The sequence below is a fragment of the Micromys minutus genome, assembly GCF_963924665.1.
Source record: "Micromys minutus genome assembly, chromosome: 17".
NCBI lineage: Eukaryota > Metazoa > Chordata > Mammalia > Rodentia > Muridae > Micromys > Micromys minutus.
Genome location: NC_137952.1, coordinates 7911921 through 7930632, shown reverse-complemented (window position 1 = coordinate 7930632; position 18712 = coordinate 7911921). Strand labels below are relative to the sequence as shown.

Here is an 18712-nt window from a genome sequence, read left to right as displayed (position 1 = left end):
ACTGGCTGACCAAAAACAAATTAAAATCTTGTGAACAATCTTGAGAAACCAGATGTTTCCCTGGTAATCCTGGGCTGGTATTTTTGGCATTTTCCAATGAGGCCCTCCCTACCCTCTTTGGGTTGTGGTTTTGTGCTTTAAATACCTCTTGTTTTGGCTACTTTGGGTGGAACTCTTCTACCCCTGTGTGGGATATGAGTCTCGACCCCAGTACTCTGGTTTTGTTAATAAACCTTGGATAATTGAAGCAAGGATGGTCTTTCATGATTCTTGTGTGGTTGTTTTATCCCAAGACTTGAATGAGAGTCTCATGTCTGTACATATTATATATGTAAAAATATAGATAAATAATATACATATTAATTACCTATCAATTTATTTTGAGGCATGATATTGCTCTGTATCGCATACTGGCTTAAATCTCGCTATATAATTATGGCTGACAATTAATTCCTGATCATTTTTCTGTCTCATTTTTTAACAGTTGTATTTGCAGGTATTATCCACTATATTTTGTTTAATTTGAAATCTAGTTTTTTTGCCAGCGATAAGAAGGGAAGGGAACTGAGGACAGCTCTGATAAACTTCACACTAGTTATACATAAAAGAAATCTAAAATATTTGTTGGAGTAAAAGAGGAAAACCTGGCAGAAAACCTGGAGCCCTAATGTCATCTAGCAGAAATGTCAATGACCATAGAATTTTCTTTTCTTTTCTTTTTTAAGAAGTCAGAGATCTGGGTGGATTAGGAATGGAAGTCTGGAAGCAGTTGCATCAAGGATTCTTGTTATCTATTGAGCATATTTCTTATAGGTTTTCATATCCCCTTCTATTTTTCCTGCATTTGGTATATTACTTTTTGCTTTTAGCTTTAGACTTCTAGATTGCTTTCTTAACACAGGAGGTCACTTATGTCTGGTAAGAGCAAATCTTTCACATCTACATTAAAAGAAGTTATCAGACTACTAACCTGCATTTATCAATAGTTCTACTCACTCATGCCGTTTGCATCACACTGTCCCAAATGGGGGAGCAAACTTAAAAATTAATGTGGTCTGCAGCTGTCACTCCATTATTTGATCTTACAGCAAAATTCTCATCAAAAAGTAATCTAAGGAAGGACAGTTTTGTTCTGGTTTATAGGCCAAATAAATTATTATAGTCATGACTAAAAGGAATGGCAAGAACATTGAGTGTTGATGGTCATATTGTATCTTCCATCAGCAGAAAACAGGGAGGAATGAATGCTGCTTCTTTAAAAACATCTTTACTTTAATTTGAGTCCAAGGGCAACATATTTAACATAAAACCATTTTAAAGGATAAATATTTATGCACAATAAAATAATTAACATTAAGATCAATTTATCTGAGGATTTCAGGAAGTGTGTTCAACACTTTTGTTGATAATACTGATTGAATTTTAATTTAATATTACGTATTACTGCAAATTTGCAATTGAAATTAATGACTTTAATCTCATACTATTATTTTAAAAGACTAATAATTTTATTATATAATAAGTTCATTAATTATTTAACTTTAGGAGAAGAAAATTTAGGGATTTTTACCAGAATAATGTTTTTATTATAATCTTCTAACTTTATTTTTTTTAATCCTGTGTATTGTGTCTGCATTGCAATTTTCCCCCCTGTTAAATACTGGGTGGGATTGGAAGGTGCAAACACTGTAATTTGGTGATATCAAGCTAAAAAAACTATTACTACAATCTATTGATTTCCTATTCGAAATTATAACAAATTGACAGGAATTATGTAAAGCAAGTTTCCAACGTAAATGAAAGTTTTTGAAACTTTACTATCCATTTTTATTTTATATAGAAGCAAAGAAAAACTGTAGTTCTTTATTTCTGCTTTTTTATTAGATATTAGATATGTTAGATATTATTAGATACTATTTCCATTAGGCAACAACATCCTTCAGCTCCTTCATCACCCCACCATACCAAAGCGCCCACCTCCAGGGTCCCTATGATCAGTCTGATGGTTAGCTGTAATCATACCCAGCTGCATCATCCTGGAAGAACCCCAGAGCAGACACTCTTATCTGGTTCCTACAAGCAGGAACCTCCCAGCATCAGGAATATTGCTTGGGCCCTGTAGCTGTCCAGAGGGTGGATCCCCAGGTGAGGAAGCCTCTGAAATATCACCTCTTCAATTCCTGATCTTCCATACGATACTCTACCTCCTACCATGAGTGTTTTCTTCTCCCTTCCTAAAAGAACTGAGGCTTCAACATTTTGACATTTAAAAAGAATTTCTTGAGTTCTTTGTATATATTGATTATTTGCCCTCATTTTCTACTCTGTTGACCACTGTTTTTTTTTTTTTTTTTTTTTTTTCTTGACACTGTCCATAGCCTTAGAGAAGATTTGCGATTTCATGAGGTCCCATTTGTCAATTCTTGATATTAGAGCATAGGCCATTGGTGTTCTGTTCAGGAAATTCTTCCCTGTGCCGAAATGTTTTAAGCTCCTCCCCACTTTCTCTTCTAATAGTTTCAGTGTACCTGGTTTTATTTGGAGGTCTCTGATCCACTTGGATTTCAACTTAGTAGATGGAGATAATAAAGGGTCAATTTGAATTTTTCTGCATTCTGATAGCCAGTTGAATGAACAGCATTTGTTGAAGAAGCTGTCCTGTTTTCATTGAATGGTTTTAGCTTTGTGTCAAAGATCAAGTGACCATAGGTATGAGGGTTCATTCCTGGGTTTTCAATTCTGTTCCATTTATCTACCAATACCATGTGGATTTTATCACAATTACATTGTTATGTAGCTTCAGGTCAGGGATAATGATTAGCCCAGTTTTTTATTTTTTTTTTATTTTTTTTGTCATTGAGAATAGATTTTGTTATCCTAGTTTATTTGTTATTACAGATGAATTTGCAAATAGCTCATTCAAACCCTATGAAGAGTTGTGCTGGAATTGTGATGGGGATTCCATTAAATCTGTAGATGCTTTGGAAAGAGGCTATTTTTACATTGTTGATCTTTTCAATCTATGAGCATGGTAGATCTATCTTCTGAGATCTTCTTCAATTTCCTTCTCAGAGATTTGAAGTCCTTGTCATACAGATCTTTTACTTGCTTAGTTAGGGTCACAAAAGGTATTTCATATTGTTTGTGACTATTGTGAGGTATAATTTCTTTCTCAGCATGTTTATTCTTTGAGAAGAGGAAGGCTAATTATTTTTTGCATTAATTTTAATAACAAGTAACTTTGTTAAATTTGTATATCAGCTATAGGAGTTCTCTGGTGAAATTTACGAAGTTACTTATGTATAATAGCATAGCATTGGCAATGATATTTTGACTTCTTCATTTCTGATTTGTATCTCTTTGACATCCTTTTGTTTTCTAATTGCTCTGGTCAGGACTTTCAGTACTATATTAAATAGGTAGAGGAAGAGTGGCCAGACTTGTTTAGTTCCTAATTTTAGTGTGATTGCTTCCAATTTCTCACTGTTTAGTTTTATATTGGCTACTGGTTTGCTGTATATTGCTTTTACTATGTTTAGAGATTGGCCTTGAATTTCTGATCTTTCCAAGACTTTGACACAAAGGGGTGTCAAATTTTGTCAAATGTTTTCTCAGCATATAATGAGGTGATAAAGTATTTTTTCTTTGTTTATATGCTGGATTACGTTCTGTATAGTGAACCACTCCTGCATCCCTGGAATGAAGCCTACTTGATCATGATGGATAATCATTTTGTTGTGTTCTGGAATTCAGCTTTAATGAATTTTACTTACTATTTTTGAATCAATGTTCATGAGGGAAATTAGTCTTAAATTCTCTTTCTTTGTAGGATCTTTGTGTTGTTTAGATATGATAATAACCCTGGCTACAAAGAATAAGTTAGTGTTATTTCTGTTTCAATTTTATGGAATATTTTGGAGAATATTGGTATTGGGACTTCTATGAAGGTCAGATATAATTCTGCACTGATCCCATCTAATCCTGGGCTTTTTTTTGTTTGTTTGTTTGTTTGTTTGTTTGTTTTTTGGGAGACTTTTAATGACTGCTTCTATTTCTTTAGGTTTTATAGGATTATTTAGATGTTTTATATGATCCTGATTTAACTTTGGTATAGGTTATCTGTCTAGAAATTTGTCCATTTCCAATAGATTTTCTAGTTTTGTTGAGTGTAGGCTTTTGTAGTGGGATCTGATGATTTCTTGAATTTCCTTAGTTTCTGATGTTATGTATCTCCTTTCTTTTTTGAGTCTATTAATGTGGATACTCCCTGTGTGCCCTCTAGTCAGTCTGGCTAAAGGTTTATCAGTCTTATTGATTTCCCCCTCCCCCAAAAAAAACAGCTCTTGGTTTTGTTGATTCTTTTTATATTTCTTTTTGTTTCTACATGGATGATATTTGCTGTGAGTTTGATAATTTCCTGCTATCTACTCCTCTAGGGTATATCGGCTCTCTTATGTTCTAGAGATTTCAGCTGTGATATCAAGCTGGTAGTGTATACTCTTTCCAGTTACTTTTTGGTGGGATTCAGAGCTACCAGTTTTCTTCTTAGTAATGTTTTCATTGTACCTCATTGCTTTGGGTATGTTATTCTTTCATTTTCATTAAATTCTAAAAAAAAAAAAAATCTTTAATATTTTTCTTTATTTCTTTCTTGACCATGTTATCATTGAGCAGTACCTTGCTCAGCTTCCATGTATCTGTGGGCTTTTTATTGTCTTTGTTGTTATTAAACACCAGCCTTAGTCCACAGTGATCCAATAGGATACATGGGAGTATTTTGATATTCTTAATACATCTTGAGACTTGTTTTGAGATCAAATATATGGTCAATGTTGGAGGAGTACCATGAGGTGCAGAGAAGAAAATATATTCTTTTGTTTTAAGATGAATGGTCTATAGATGTCTGTTAATTACAATTGGTTCATTACCTCTGCCAGTTTTGCTGTGTCTCTGTTCAGTTTCTGCTTCCATTATTGAGAGTGGGCTGTTGAGGTTTCCTACTATTTTTGTGCATGGTGCAATACATTCTTTGAGCTTTATTAGGGTTTCTTTTTTGAATTTAGGTGCCCTTGTATTTGGAGCATAGGTGTTCAGAATAGACAGTTCATAGTGATAAAATTTTCCTTTGATGAGTATAAAGTGTCATTCTTTATCTTTTTTTGATAACTTTTGGTTGAAAATTTACTTTATTCAATATTAGATGACTACTTCAGTTTTTTTTTTTTTCTTGGGACTATTTCCTTTGTGGAGTTTTGTTTGTTTGTTTGTTTGTTTTTGTTTTTGTTTTCTTTTCCACAGCCTTTTTCTCTGAGGTACTGTCTGTCTTTGTCTCCAAAATGAATTTTCCATATGCAGTAAAATGCTGGATCCTGTTTATGTATCCAGTCTGATAGTCTATGTTCTTTTTATTGGATAATTGAATCTACTGATATTAAGAGATATTAAGGAATACTGATTGTTGTTTCCTGTTACTTTTTTTATTAGAGGTAGAATGTTTGTGTGCTTTTCTTCTTTTCTTTTTATTTATTTATTTTTGCATGATTATTTTCTTGCTTTTCCTAAAGTGTAGTTTCCCTCCTTGTGATAAATTTTTCATCTATTATCCTTTGGAGTGATGGATTTGCTTTCAGATATTGTGTAAATTTGCTTTAGTCCTGAAATATCTTGGTTTTGTCATCTATGGTAATTAAGAGTTTTTCTGGGTATAGTAACTTGGGCTGGCAATTGTTTTCTCTTGGAATATGTATGACATCAGTCCAGGATTTTCTAGCTTTCATGGTCTCTGTTGAGAAGTCTGGTATTATTCTGATTGGTCTGTCTTTACATGTTACTTTTTCTTTTTCCATTACTACTTTTAGTATTCTTTCTTTGTTTTAAACATTTGTTGTATTGACAATTATGTGTTGGGATAAATTTCTTTTCTGGTTCAATGTATTTGGAGTTCTGTAGGCTTCTTTTATGCTCATGGTCATCTCATTCTTAAGTGTAGGAAAAAGTTCTTCTATGATTTTGTTGAAGGTATTTACTGTGCCTCTTAGTTGATATTCTTTGCCCTCTTCTATTCCTATTATCCTTAGGTTTGGTCTTCTCATTGTGTCCTGGATCTCCTGGACATTTTGGGTTAGGAGATCTGGTTTTTGCATCATCTCTGACTGTTTTGCTATGTTATCTATGGTGTCTTTTGCCCCTGAGATCCTCTCTTCCATCTCTTGTATTCTGTTGAAAATGCTTAAATCTGTGACTCCTGATTTTTTTCTTAGGTTTTCTATCTTAATTTATTTTTTTTTAATTTTCATTTTCAATTCCTTCACCTGTTTGGTTGTGTTTTTCTATAGTTCTTTGAGTGATTTATTCTGGTTCTTCTGTAATTGTTTAAGGGAGTCATATCACTCTTGGGGTTCTTCATCAGCATCCTAAAGTATGATTTTAAGTCTAAATCCTGTTTTTTCTGGTGTGTTTGTAAATCCACTACTTGGTGTGGTAGGAAAACTGGGTTCTAATGTTGCCAGTTTGCCTTCGTTTCCATTACTTACGTTCTTGTAGTTTCTTCTTGCCATTTTGTTATCTGTAATTATAGGTGATCTTGTTGTCTCTGACTGTAGCTTGTCCATCCTGTTGTTCAACTGTCTATCTCTGTACCAGTACTATGCAGTTTTTAACACACTTGCCTTGTAATATAGCTTGAGGACAGGGATATTGATTCCCACACATGTTTCCTTGTTGTTCATCCAGACACCCAGGCACCCTGCCACTTGGACCAGCAGATAACTTGGGGCACAGGCCTGGGTAAGCTGTGGCATGAGCACCTAGAACACAGACAGTGCTTGGAGGCTGTTCTTGTGCCAAAAGTTCCTTTCCATACCACAGTAAGGGAGTATTAGGATCCACCCATCTTGAAAGACTTCGTTGCATGACCTGACATCGAGTAGCTCTTCTACCTAGACCAGCAAGTAACCTGGGGAATAGACCTAGTGAGGTTGTGCAGTGAGTACCCAGAACACAGAGGCGGTACCCGGTACTGTGTCAGAGAGAATCTTGATCTGCCTGGGGAAGGCAGTTCTAGAATATCAATCAACTACATGGGCACTGTTATACATGGACCAGAATTTAACCTGACACAAAGGCCAGGGAGGACAAATCGTGAGTTTTCAATGAACAGAGAGTGCTCTACTCTCTGGAAAAAGGTCCATTTTGGCCTGAATAAAGAGCTGTATCCCAACTACTAGTATTCAGAACCAGTGGGCAAAGGACCGAGTCCCCAGAGCAGCCTCAAAAGAGCTCCACAACCTGAGCCCACAAACACAACTGAGTATGTGCCATCAGAACTCACTGCTTGCCCACAAAAAGATAAACACTCAGAAAAAAAATTTTCTGAGCCCATGGACCCTCAGATTCACAGGAGAGACAGGTGCCAGTTACTGACAGCAAGACCACATATAACCACAGACGACACGATGACAAGAGGAAAATGAAAGAGCCTAACAAATGAAAACCAAGACAACCTGGCAACATCAGAACTCAGCTCTCCCACCACAGCAAGCAATGGACTGCGAAATACTCCAGAAAAAGTAGATTCAGACCTAAAATCATACCTCAAGATTATGAAGGAGATCTTTGAGAAGAGCATGAATAACTCCCTTAATCAACTACAGGAAGACAAACAGAAAAATTAGAAGCTTTTAAAGAGAAAACAAGAAAATCACTCAAAGAAATCAAAGAACTAGAGGAAAACAGAACAAAAAAGATGAGGGAGTTAGAAATGGAATTAGAAATAATAAAGAAAACACAAAAAGAGACAACCCTGGATAAGGAAAACCTAAAAAAAAATCAGGAGTCACAAATGCAAATATCACCAACAGGCTACAAGAAATGGATGAGAGAATCCCAGAGGCTAAAGAAAAAATAGAAAACATGGACAAAACATTCAGAGAAGATGCAAAATCCAAATGCTACTAAGCCAAAATGTCCAGGAGATCCAGGACACAATGTGAAGACCAAACCTAAGGATAATAGGAATAGAAGAGGGAATATCAACTAAGAGGCACAGCAAATATCTTCAACAAAATTGTAGAAGAATACTTCCCTACACTTAAGAATGAGATGACCATGAGCATAAAAGAAGCCTACAGAACTCCAAATAGATTTACCAGAAAAGAAATTCTTTCAACACATAATTGTCAAAACAAAGAAATAATACTTAATGCTGTAAGGGGTAAAGTTCATGTAAAATAAAAAGGCAGACCAATCAGAATTACACCTGACTTCGCAACAGAGACTACAAAACTTGGAAGATCCTAGACAGACATCAGCAAAATCTCCATATTAAACCAGGCACTCTGAAACTATTAGAAGAGAAAGTAGGTAAAACCTTAGAACACATAAGAAAAGGGGATAATTTCCTGAACAGAACACCGATGGCTTGTGCTCTAAGACCAAGGATTGAGAAATGAGATTTAATGAGACTGCAAATTTACTGTAAAGCTAAGGACACTCCCGAGAAAACAAAACAGCACCCAACAGATTGGGAAAAGATCTTTACCAACCCCTCATCAGATAGAAGTCTAATATTCAACATATACAAAGAACTCAAAAAGTTAGACTCCAGAGAATCAAACAATCCTCTTAAAAATGGTGTACAAGCTAAACAAAAAGTTCTCAAATAATGAATATCGAATGGCTGAGAAGCATCTAAGGAAGTGCTTGACATCCTTAGCCATCAGGGAAATGCAAATCAAAACAACCCTGAGATTTCACCTCACACCAGTTGGAATGGCTAAGATCAACAACTCAGATGACAGCAGATGGTGATGAGGATGCAGAGAAAGAGAAGCACTCCTCCACTGTTGGTGGGGTTGTAAGCTGGTACACCCACTCTGGAAATCAGTTTAGCAGTTCCTCAGAAAATTGGAAGTAGTCCTATCTAAAGACTCAGTAACTCAACTTTTGTAAATATGCCCCAGAGATGCTCCAACATACAGTAAGGACACATGTACCACTATGTTCATAGCAGCCCTATTTATAATAGCCAAAAGCTGGAAATAACCCAGATGCCCTTCAGTAGATGAATGAATACAAAAATTGTGGTATATTTACACAATGGATATCTGCTCAGCTATTAGGAACAATGACTTTATGAAATCCCTATGAAAATGGATGCATCTAGAGAATATCATCTTGTGTAAGGTAACATAATCACAAAAAAGGAGACATAATATGAAGTCACTGATAATTGGATACTAGCCCCAGAAAGCTCTGAACACCCCATGAACAATTCACAGGACATATGAAGCTCAAGAAAAATAATGACCAAAATTTGAAAGCCTCAGTTTTTCTTAGAAAAAAAATAAGTGTATAGCACCGTCTCAGAGTGTAGTATATCTGGACCTTAAATCATTAATAATCCAAGAGCTAAGAATATAGCCTTGTGGCAATTTGTGGTATTTAAAGATAGTTATGTTTAACCTATACACACCAAGTAAACTCTGATTGTTTTCATGTTCTGTTCTACATGTACTTTATGCTAATGGTAACTAGTGAGATTTCAATGCATACTATCAATCTTCTACAAGAATTAAGTACTGACAAAATATATTCATATAGTGTCATGTCAAAGTGGCTTTAAAAATATTTGCATGTATATCTCTTTTTTAAATAAAGCTGTAAGAAAAAAAAAACCTTTCTTAGTTCATGCAGAGCCATCAGATCCTTACTGGACATTTAAGCAATGGCCAATGCATGATGGGATAAACAGTCTGAGAGCCCAGTATGTTCCTACTTGTCAATCATCACTAAAAAATATCCTGCACCTAGAAATTTTGTTTAAAGCAACTTAATTCCAAAATACAATATTTGAGTACTAGAAACAGTAAGATCTATAATTTTTCAGGTAGTATTTTTAAATAGATACTTTTCACAATATGTGATAACCCTGCATTGCTTTGCTGGAAATAAAATTGGAGCAAAGACCACAGTCTTTTTCCATTTAGAATCTACCTTCATTAAAACAAACAAAAGCAAGGTAATATAGTATTCTGGTTATAAACTGTTACATTTGATTGAAGAAAGACCAACACAGTCCATAGCCATCATTGTGTTGCTGATCAGATTAACATTTTTATTGTAAATGTTGTTTTCTAACTGGGTGCCTGTCATACAAATCTTCTCATAGTTTACACACTTCCCATTGTCTCCTCCTTCTCCAACATATTCCATGATGCAACCTTAGGATATTTCAGTCTAATACTTTATTCAGTGAGTACACATGAAGTGCTATTGTGTATATTTGCTGAGGTGGGAACCATAAAGACTCATATGTGTGACAGTGGAACCCATGATTATCACAGTAGAAGTTGAGGCCCGTGGAAGGTACATTGGTCATAAGGAACTAGGTCAATACCCAGTGGAATTCTGTAGTGGCTATTGTGGACTTAAACATTTTCTGTCCCTCTGGCTTTTTGTTTATTTTATGATCTATTCTTAAACAACCTTCAATAACAATTTTCTTTCTCATATTGTCCACACCAGAGACAAATAATTTTGCTACCTACCTTGCTTGCACAACCTCCAAAACTGTGAGTTGAATAAAAGAATCTAACTCTTGTTTTTACAACCTTATTTTTAAAAAAAACAAAGATAAATTTACAGACTTTAAGCATTTATGCATAAACGTATGCAAATACATTTTTGTCTGTACTTGATTTGTTTAAAGGTTTGATAGTATACATTAAAATCTTACTAGTTACAATGAGCATAAAGTACATGTAAAACAAGATGTAACCTGGAAATAGTCAAAGTTTTCTTGGTGTGTAATAGTCAAAGTTTTCTTGGTGTGTAAATAGTAACTATAATGTTTTTACATTTTCTTTTCTTGTTTTCTTTTTTTTTTTTTTTTTGGCCTTTCTTTTTTTTCGAACTTCATATAGTCTGTGAGTTGTTTCTGGGGTATTCAGAACTTTCTGTGGTTAGTATCCAATTATCAGTGACTGCATATTATGTCTGTCCTTTTGTGACTGGGTTATCTCACTCAGAATGATATTCTCTAGATGCATCCATTTTTTTTCTTACGAATTTCATAAAGTCATTGTTTCTGATAGCTGAGTAATACTCCATTGTGAAAATATTCCACAACTTTTGTATTGATTCATCTACTAAAGGACATCTGGGTTATTTACAGCTTCTGACTATTATAAATAGGGCTGCTTTGAACATTGTGGTGCATGTGCCTTGGTTGTGGTGGCACACTCTGGTAGGATTTGCTGAAGGAGGCAGAGGCAGGAGGATCATGAATCTAACTCTCCTGTAAAAAAAATCTTCTAAATCTGAAAAGAGTAAAAAAATTGTATTTTTTACAATGATAAGGAAGGAGAGATGATGATGATGAATTATTTTTCAATTATTCAGTTATGCACTAAAATTCTTCACTTCTGAATGTGGTTATATTCTCATCTATGAGGTACTGCAGAATAAACCTGCAAAGATGTCAATTTTTAATCCCCGGTGCTGTATTAAAAGATTATATGACTTTTGTATAGTAAGGGTAAGAATCTACATTCTTAAACTGTAAATAACTTGGCTATAAAAACCTGATAGCTACAAGGTTGATACTATTAGCCAAAAAAAAAAAAAGTGGGCTGGCAAAGTTCAGGAGCCTTCAACACTACATGAAAAGTTGGAGCCAACAGAAGAATGCTGAGCATAAATTAGTCTTCTCCAAAGAATTGAACACAACCTAGTTATCCAATACAAAATGATAAGCCCCGAAAAAAATATACAAATATCAAAACCTATCTGATTGCATTTAGAAACCTACAAACATATTAACTTGCATATCCATAAGTGCTAAGTATAGAGAAAGCTTGTGCTAAACTTCTTTCATTTGCATAATTAATGCAGTAAAACCAACAACATTCAAAATTTAAAATGCATATATATGCAAGAACTGTTAACATTTGATTAGGCTGGCTCTCTAGAGAAACAGTACTGATAAAATGATTATATATTAAAAGTGGAAATATTAGATTGGCTTATATAATGTGGTTTAAATGTCCACTAACAAAGAACATAATTGAGGAATATAATTTTGAAACAAAAAAATTATAAAAACACAACTATCAATTCAGTTAGTATCAAATCAATTATTTCTTACTCAATAATTCATACCTATTTTCATTACATATTTTCTAAAGAAATACCTAGGCTTTAGCATGCAACAAAAAATTGGTTCACCACAAATTTGCATCCATTAAATTATGCTCAAATTCAGTCTGACTAAAAGAGAAAAATAAAACTTTACTTTTCATAATTTCTATGATAACATCAGATACTTTACTTGTTTTGAAACTATATGTAGTTTACATGAATTTTTATAGTGAATAAAGAATATTATCAATCTAACAGCTAAAATTCTGTTATCTCGAAACATATCAAGATATTAATAAATTTTAAGGCATCTATACATTTGAAGGAAGATATCAGAACAACTTAATGTCACTTTAGGATATTGTTGTAATATAAAAGTGAATCTTCTATATAACTTATGGTATATGAGATACCAAGGCAATGATTATCATAAGGAAGTTACAAATTTCTATTTTCGTATAACATTAACCATACTCTGTTCTGTTAAACATTTAAAAAAAAAAAGAAAAATTATCAGGCTACTTCCAACAGGGAGGCTAGTGGATCTTTTTCTCATCTCTTCAGAATCTCTGACTCAGGGACCTGAAATTTCTCCAGCTGACTCTCTAAGTACTTATACTGTGTGCCACACCAGCCCCATTCATCCAAATTCACATAGCTAGCTAGGCTGCACTTCTCTGGCAAACCCATGTTTTACCACCTACATTTCTCTCTGCTAAATAGCTGAGTGGACACATGAAGAAAAACACCACACAATCTTAGTTTAGAATCAACAGGTAACATAAATGTTGTGCACAGCAACTCTTTTCCTAATTTGCAAGCCATTCTAAGTTAAATCCTCCGGTGGTGAATCCTAGCCAATCTGCCATGTCCTCTCTAAAACTTGGGGCTTCCATAGGAAGGTTAATGACAGCTTATGGAAGTTGACAGGAACTAGGATGTCACATTGCTCTGACCAAACAGACTCCTTAGATGTCGGTCTCCCACAGGAGAATGCATAATGGCTCAGTCTAACGCATGATACAGTACTTAGGCCAAAGTCCCACCTCTGGATGAGATGCTAACGACTACAAAAGATGCTGGAATAAGGACTGCTTGTTTTCTTCAGGGGCTCAAATGTTGGTAGGCTGCCTATGTTCCAATGAATCTGTACTGAATCTGTACAATGAATCTGTTCCTCATGCATCTGTAAAGGACTCTTTTTACTCTTACTAGAATCAAGCAATTGGTAAAGGCAAAACTGTCTCGTCATAAAAGTATTCTAAAAATTTTTATAAACCATAAACCTTATTTTTAGTATTTAGATCTATTCCAAACTCAATCATATGCACTCCACAGAGGACTCCTTCATGAAATGAGAAATGACAATTCTAGAAAAAAAAAATGTAAAAGGAGTCTAAGAAAACCCACAGGAGGCATTTAAAGCTAGTCCCTGATTTTCTCGATTTAGTTTGATGTTGGCTACTGGTTTGCTGTATATTGTTTTTACTATGTTTAGGTATGGGCTTTGGACTCCTAATCTTTCCAAGAATTTTATTAGGAAGGGGTATAGAATTTTGTCAAATGCTTTCTCAGCAACTTGTGAGAACATCATGCGTTTTTGTCTTTTTCTCCAAGTTTATTTATATGGTAGATTACATTGATGAATTTCCATATGTTAAATTATCCCTGCATCCCTGTAATAAAGCCTACTTGGTCATGGTGGATGATTGCTTTGAAGTGTTCTTGAATTTGATTTTTAAGAATTTTCTTGATTAATTTTGCATCGAAGTTCATGAGAAAAATTGGTCTGAAGTTTTCTTTCTTTGTAGTTTCGTTGTGTGGTTTAGGTATGAGCATAATTCTGGCATTGAAGAATGAGTTGGGTAGTGTTCCTTCACTTTCTATTTTGTGGAACAGTTTGGAGAGTATAGGGATAAGGTCTTCTATAAAGGTCTGACACAATTCTGCACTAAACCCATCTAGTCCTGGGCTTTTCATAGTTGGGAAGCTTTTGATTACTGCTTCTATTTCTTTAGGTGTTATGAAACTGTTTAGAGGATTTATCTGATCCTCATTTAACTTTGGTATCTGGTATTTGTCTGTAACTCTTTCTATTTCCTCCAGATGGTATCTATCTAGAAAATTTTTTAATTCCTCCAGATTTTCCAGCAATGTTAAGTGTAGGGTTTTATAGTAAGATCTGATGGTTTCTTGAATTTTCTGACTTTCTATTGCTATGTCTCCACTTTCACTTTTGATTTTGCTAATCTGGATACTTGCTCTTTGCCCTATAGTTAGTCTGGCTAAGGGCTAATTGATCTTCTTGATTTTCTCAAAGCAATACCATAAAAATCAGGGACTAGACAAGGCTACCCATTGCTCCCCTACCTATTCAATAGAGTAATGGAAGTCCTGGCAAGAACAATTAGAAAACAAAATGAAATTAAAGGGATTCACACTCGAAAGAAAAAATCAAAATATTTATATTTGCAGATGATATGATAGTATACTTAAGTGACCCCAAAAATTCCACCAGAGAACTTTTACAACTAGTAAAAAACTTCAGCAAAATGGCTAGCTAAAAATTAACTCAAACCAAACAACTGCCTTCCTATACTAAATAGATAAACAAGATGAGAAAGACATTAAGGAATTAACACCCTTCACAATAGTCACAAAGACTATAAAATACCTTGGGGTAACCCTAACCAAGCATGTGAAGAATCTATATGACAAGTACTTTAAGACCCTGAAGAAGGAGAGTGAAAAGATCTCAGAAGATACAAAGATCCCCCATACTCATGAAATGGCAGGATTAACATTGTAAAAATGGCCATCTTAGAAAAATAATATACAGAATAATTGCAATCCTTATTAAAATACCAACTCAATTTTTCATAGGGTTGGAAAAGGCAATTTGCAAAGTCGTCTGGAATAATACACAACCTAGAATAGCAAAATCTATTCTCAAGAATAAAAATACTTCTTGGAGATTCATCATCCCTGATCTCAATCTATATTACAAAGCAGTTGTGATAAAACCTGTATGGTATTGGTATAAAGATAGGAAAGTAGATCAATGGAACCAAACTGAAGACCCAGAAATGAACCCATACACCTATAGTCACTTGATCTTTGACAAAGGAGCTAAAAACATTCAATGAAAAGAGGACAGCCTCTTCAACAAATGGTCTTGTTTCAAATGGCAGTCAGCATTCAGAAGAATGCAAATTATTCCTTTCTTATCTCCTTGTACAAAGCTCAAGTCCAAGTTGATCAAAGATATGTGCATAAAATCAAGTACAATTAAATTATTAGAAAAAAAGTGGGGAAGAGATTAAAACACATAGGCACAGGAAAAAAGTTACTGAACGGAACATCAGTGGCTTATGCTCTAATATCAAGAAATGACAAATGGGACCTCATGAAATTGAAAAGATTCTATAAGGCTAAGGACTCTTTTAAGAAGACAAAATGGCAGTCTACAGATTGGGAAAGAATCTTTTCCAATTCTACAGCTGATAGAGGACTAATATCCAATATATACAAAGAAGTCAGAAAACTAGATTATAGAGAATTAAATAATCCTATTAAAATGGGGTACAGAGCTAACAAAGAATTCTCAACTGAGGGTCATGGAATGTATGAGAAGCACCTAAGGAAATGCTCAACATCCCTAATCATCAAGAAAATGCAAATCAAAACAACCCTGAGAATCAGCAGCCTTCTCAGGGACTATTCTAGAGTCATATAGATACAGCTGAACATGCTTGATTCTAACCATCGGTCTGAACTCAGGGATCCCCATGCGGTTGCTAAAGAAAGGACCTAAGAAGCTGAAAGGGGTTCCAAACTCATGGGAAGTTAATAACATTATCAACCAACCAAACCCTCCAAAACTCCCATGGAGTAAAACACCAACCTTTGCGGGCTCTTTGAGAGACCTATTGATCCAGTTGTGTATCCAGTGTCTGGCATCAATGTGAGAAGAGGCTTTTGTTACAGAGAGGGCATGTTTTCCCAATGTAGGTGAATGACAATGGTGTGGAAAGGGGGATCAGAAGGGAGTGTATCTTTGTGAAGGCAACTGGAGGGGGAGAGAGGATGGGAGTGGAGTGAAGTAAAGGGATACCATCTGAAATGTAAATACAGAGTATCTAATATAAAAAAAAATTAAAAAGTGTATAATCTATTATTACAATAGATTCCTCAGAAACTGCTATTTCATCCTCATTAATGTTTTATAATAAACTATAGGAGAACAAATTCCATTGTTTTACTGTCAGTATATGGAAAAATTTTAAAAACATCTTTAGATGAGGAAGACTTCATCCACTCAACCTACTGTGTTACTTTAAACTGTAGCTGGCCATTGCTACTTTGTGGGGTTTTTTGCTTTCACTCTTTATCCTCTTTGTTTCAACTAATATACTACATTGGAAAAATGGAGGACAAAGGAGAGAAATATAGAGATCCCAGATTCTAATTTTTTTTCCCTTTAATTTGTTCTTTGAGCATGATTATTTACAAACCACAACTAAAACTCCTGAATAATCACCAACCGCAACCTGCTGCACAAGGTTTTATTATTTATATATGTGCCCTCTAAAAACTTTCAAGAATTTGAAGTGTCACACTGTTTTAGACACTTTATGCAATATGGAATAGTCACACTTCTACTAGAGCACAAGTCAAATCATAGTTACCTGCTATGGATATCCAAAGCAGCCCTATACTTTGTATTCATACAAAAGCAAATTCTTATATTCCTGTGGTTTTATAGAAACCAATATTCAAAACTTCTTAAAATATCATTACAATAATCTATATTTTTTATGACAAAGCATTTTATATCTGGTCTCCAATGAGATAGAGATAAAAAAGATACAAACAAACAAAAAAAAAAAAGTCCCTGTACCTCAAAGGCAACATTTAATCTATTAAAAATTATGTAATTTTATGTATAAAATGTTATTAATCTTTATAAAATTTATTTGCATCAAATAGTGTTCTTCAATATTCAGACATGGAAACAAGAGAGCTCAAACATTTCTTAGTTCTGTCTAGGTTTACTAGGAATAACTTTAAATAATTTTTTTAAACTTTCTTATAAGATGAAACAATAGATCTCAGAGCTAACTTGAGTAGACAGTACATAAAACATAAAACTACATAAAATTCTACTTTAGAATTTCTGTAAGCCATGTTTAAAATGGAAGACAAAGAAATGAAGTAAGGTCATCAAAACTTACACATATTTATTTATTTATTTATTTATTTATTTATTTATTTATTTGCTTGTTTATTTATTTTAATGTGGATGGGTGTTTTGCCTGTATATATGTCTATGCTTTACATGCATGAAATGCATGGGGGTGGCCAGAGAGGTCCTCAGCTTCTCCAGGGACTAGAAATACAAATATGTGTGAGCTTTCATGTAGTACTAGAAATGGAGCCTCAGTCCTCTGAAGGAACACACAGTTGATCTTAACTGCTTTGCTGTCTCTCCAGCCTGTTTATGTCTTTTGAGAAATGAAACAAAATCGTAGTGCTTAATGATGCTGCTGTAATCCCAGAAGTTGGGAAACTGTGGCAGGAGGGTAAGATTTACCATGAGATCATGTAGCCAGCTTCAGGAACCTACTAAGTTCCAGGTTTTTGTCCATAGCATTATTTAAGATTTAGTTAGACTTCACACTGGAAAGAAATATTTATTTATTTATTTATTTTGCCTATGCTACACAAATGTGTCTGTTCCTTAGCCTCCGTGTCACTGAATGTTTCCTCCTAGCTGTGATAGCCTATGATAGTTATGTGGCCATCAGCAAACCTCTGCAGTATCCTGTAGTCATGAGTACCAAGCTAATGGTTGGTTCCTAAGTCACTGGTATTCCCATTCAAGTTGGTCAAACATATCAGACTTTGTCTCTGCACTTCTGTGAATCTAACCGAATCAATCATTTCTGTGATATACCTCCACTATTCAAATTGACATGTGGGAACATCTTTGTGAATGAGATTGTGGTGTTTATTTTTGCTATATTGATTGTATCTGTATCATTCATGTTGATCTTTGCTTCTACAGCAAGATCATCTCAACCATCCTGAAGTTGCCATCAAGCACAGGAAGGACAAAAGCCTTTTCTACCTATTCTTCTCACCTTACAGCTGAGTTTCTATTCTAAGGATCAGCTAATGTCACCTATTTAAAACCTAAGTCGTGTAAATATGAGGGGACAGACAAACTTTTCTCTCTGTTTTACTACGTTTTGACTCCAATTGTCACTCACTTGATATATAGCCCAAAGAAAAAAGTTGTCACAGGAGCATTGAGAAGATTATTTACAAAATTTTTAGCATTGTCTGAAAATTAAAGTCAGAAAAATTATATCATATATTTTATACATTTAATTTGAACAAAATTTTATCTTGTGAGTAAATAAATTGATAGTATATTTTGCCCTTTAAAAAAAAGAATTAGTTACACTATAGTAGTACTAGGTTCATTTTGAATTCATTAGAATTACCTGACCAATTTATGTTGGAGAAGAAATAAAATTTATTATTTCTATTCTTACAAGTACTTTTGGTG

General features: G+C 34.4%; 1 pseudogene across 1 annotated transcript in view; it reads left to right on the top strand.

The window, feature by feature from the left end:
* LOC308431885 (olfactory receptor 10AG1-like) overlaps positions 1-18494 on the top strand; it is a 110642-nt pseudogene extending 92148 nt beyond the window's left edge. Inside the window, exon 2 of the transcript in view lies at positions 17806-18494. The product of the transcript in view is annotated as an olfactory receptor 10AG1-like (transcript). The remainder of the gene's footprint in view (positions 1-17805) is intronic.
* Positions 18495-18712: the final 218 nt, after the last annotated feature.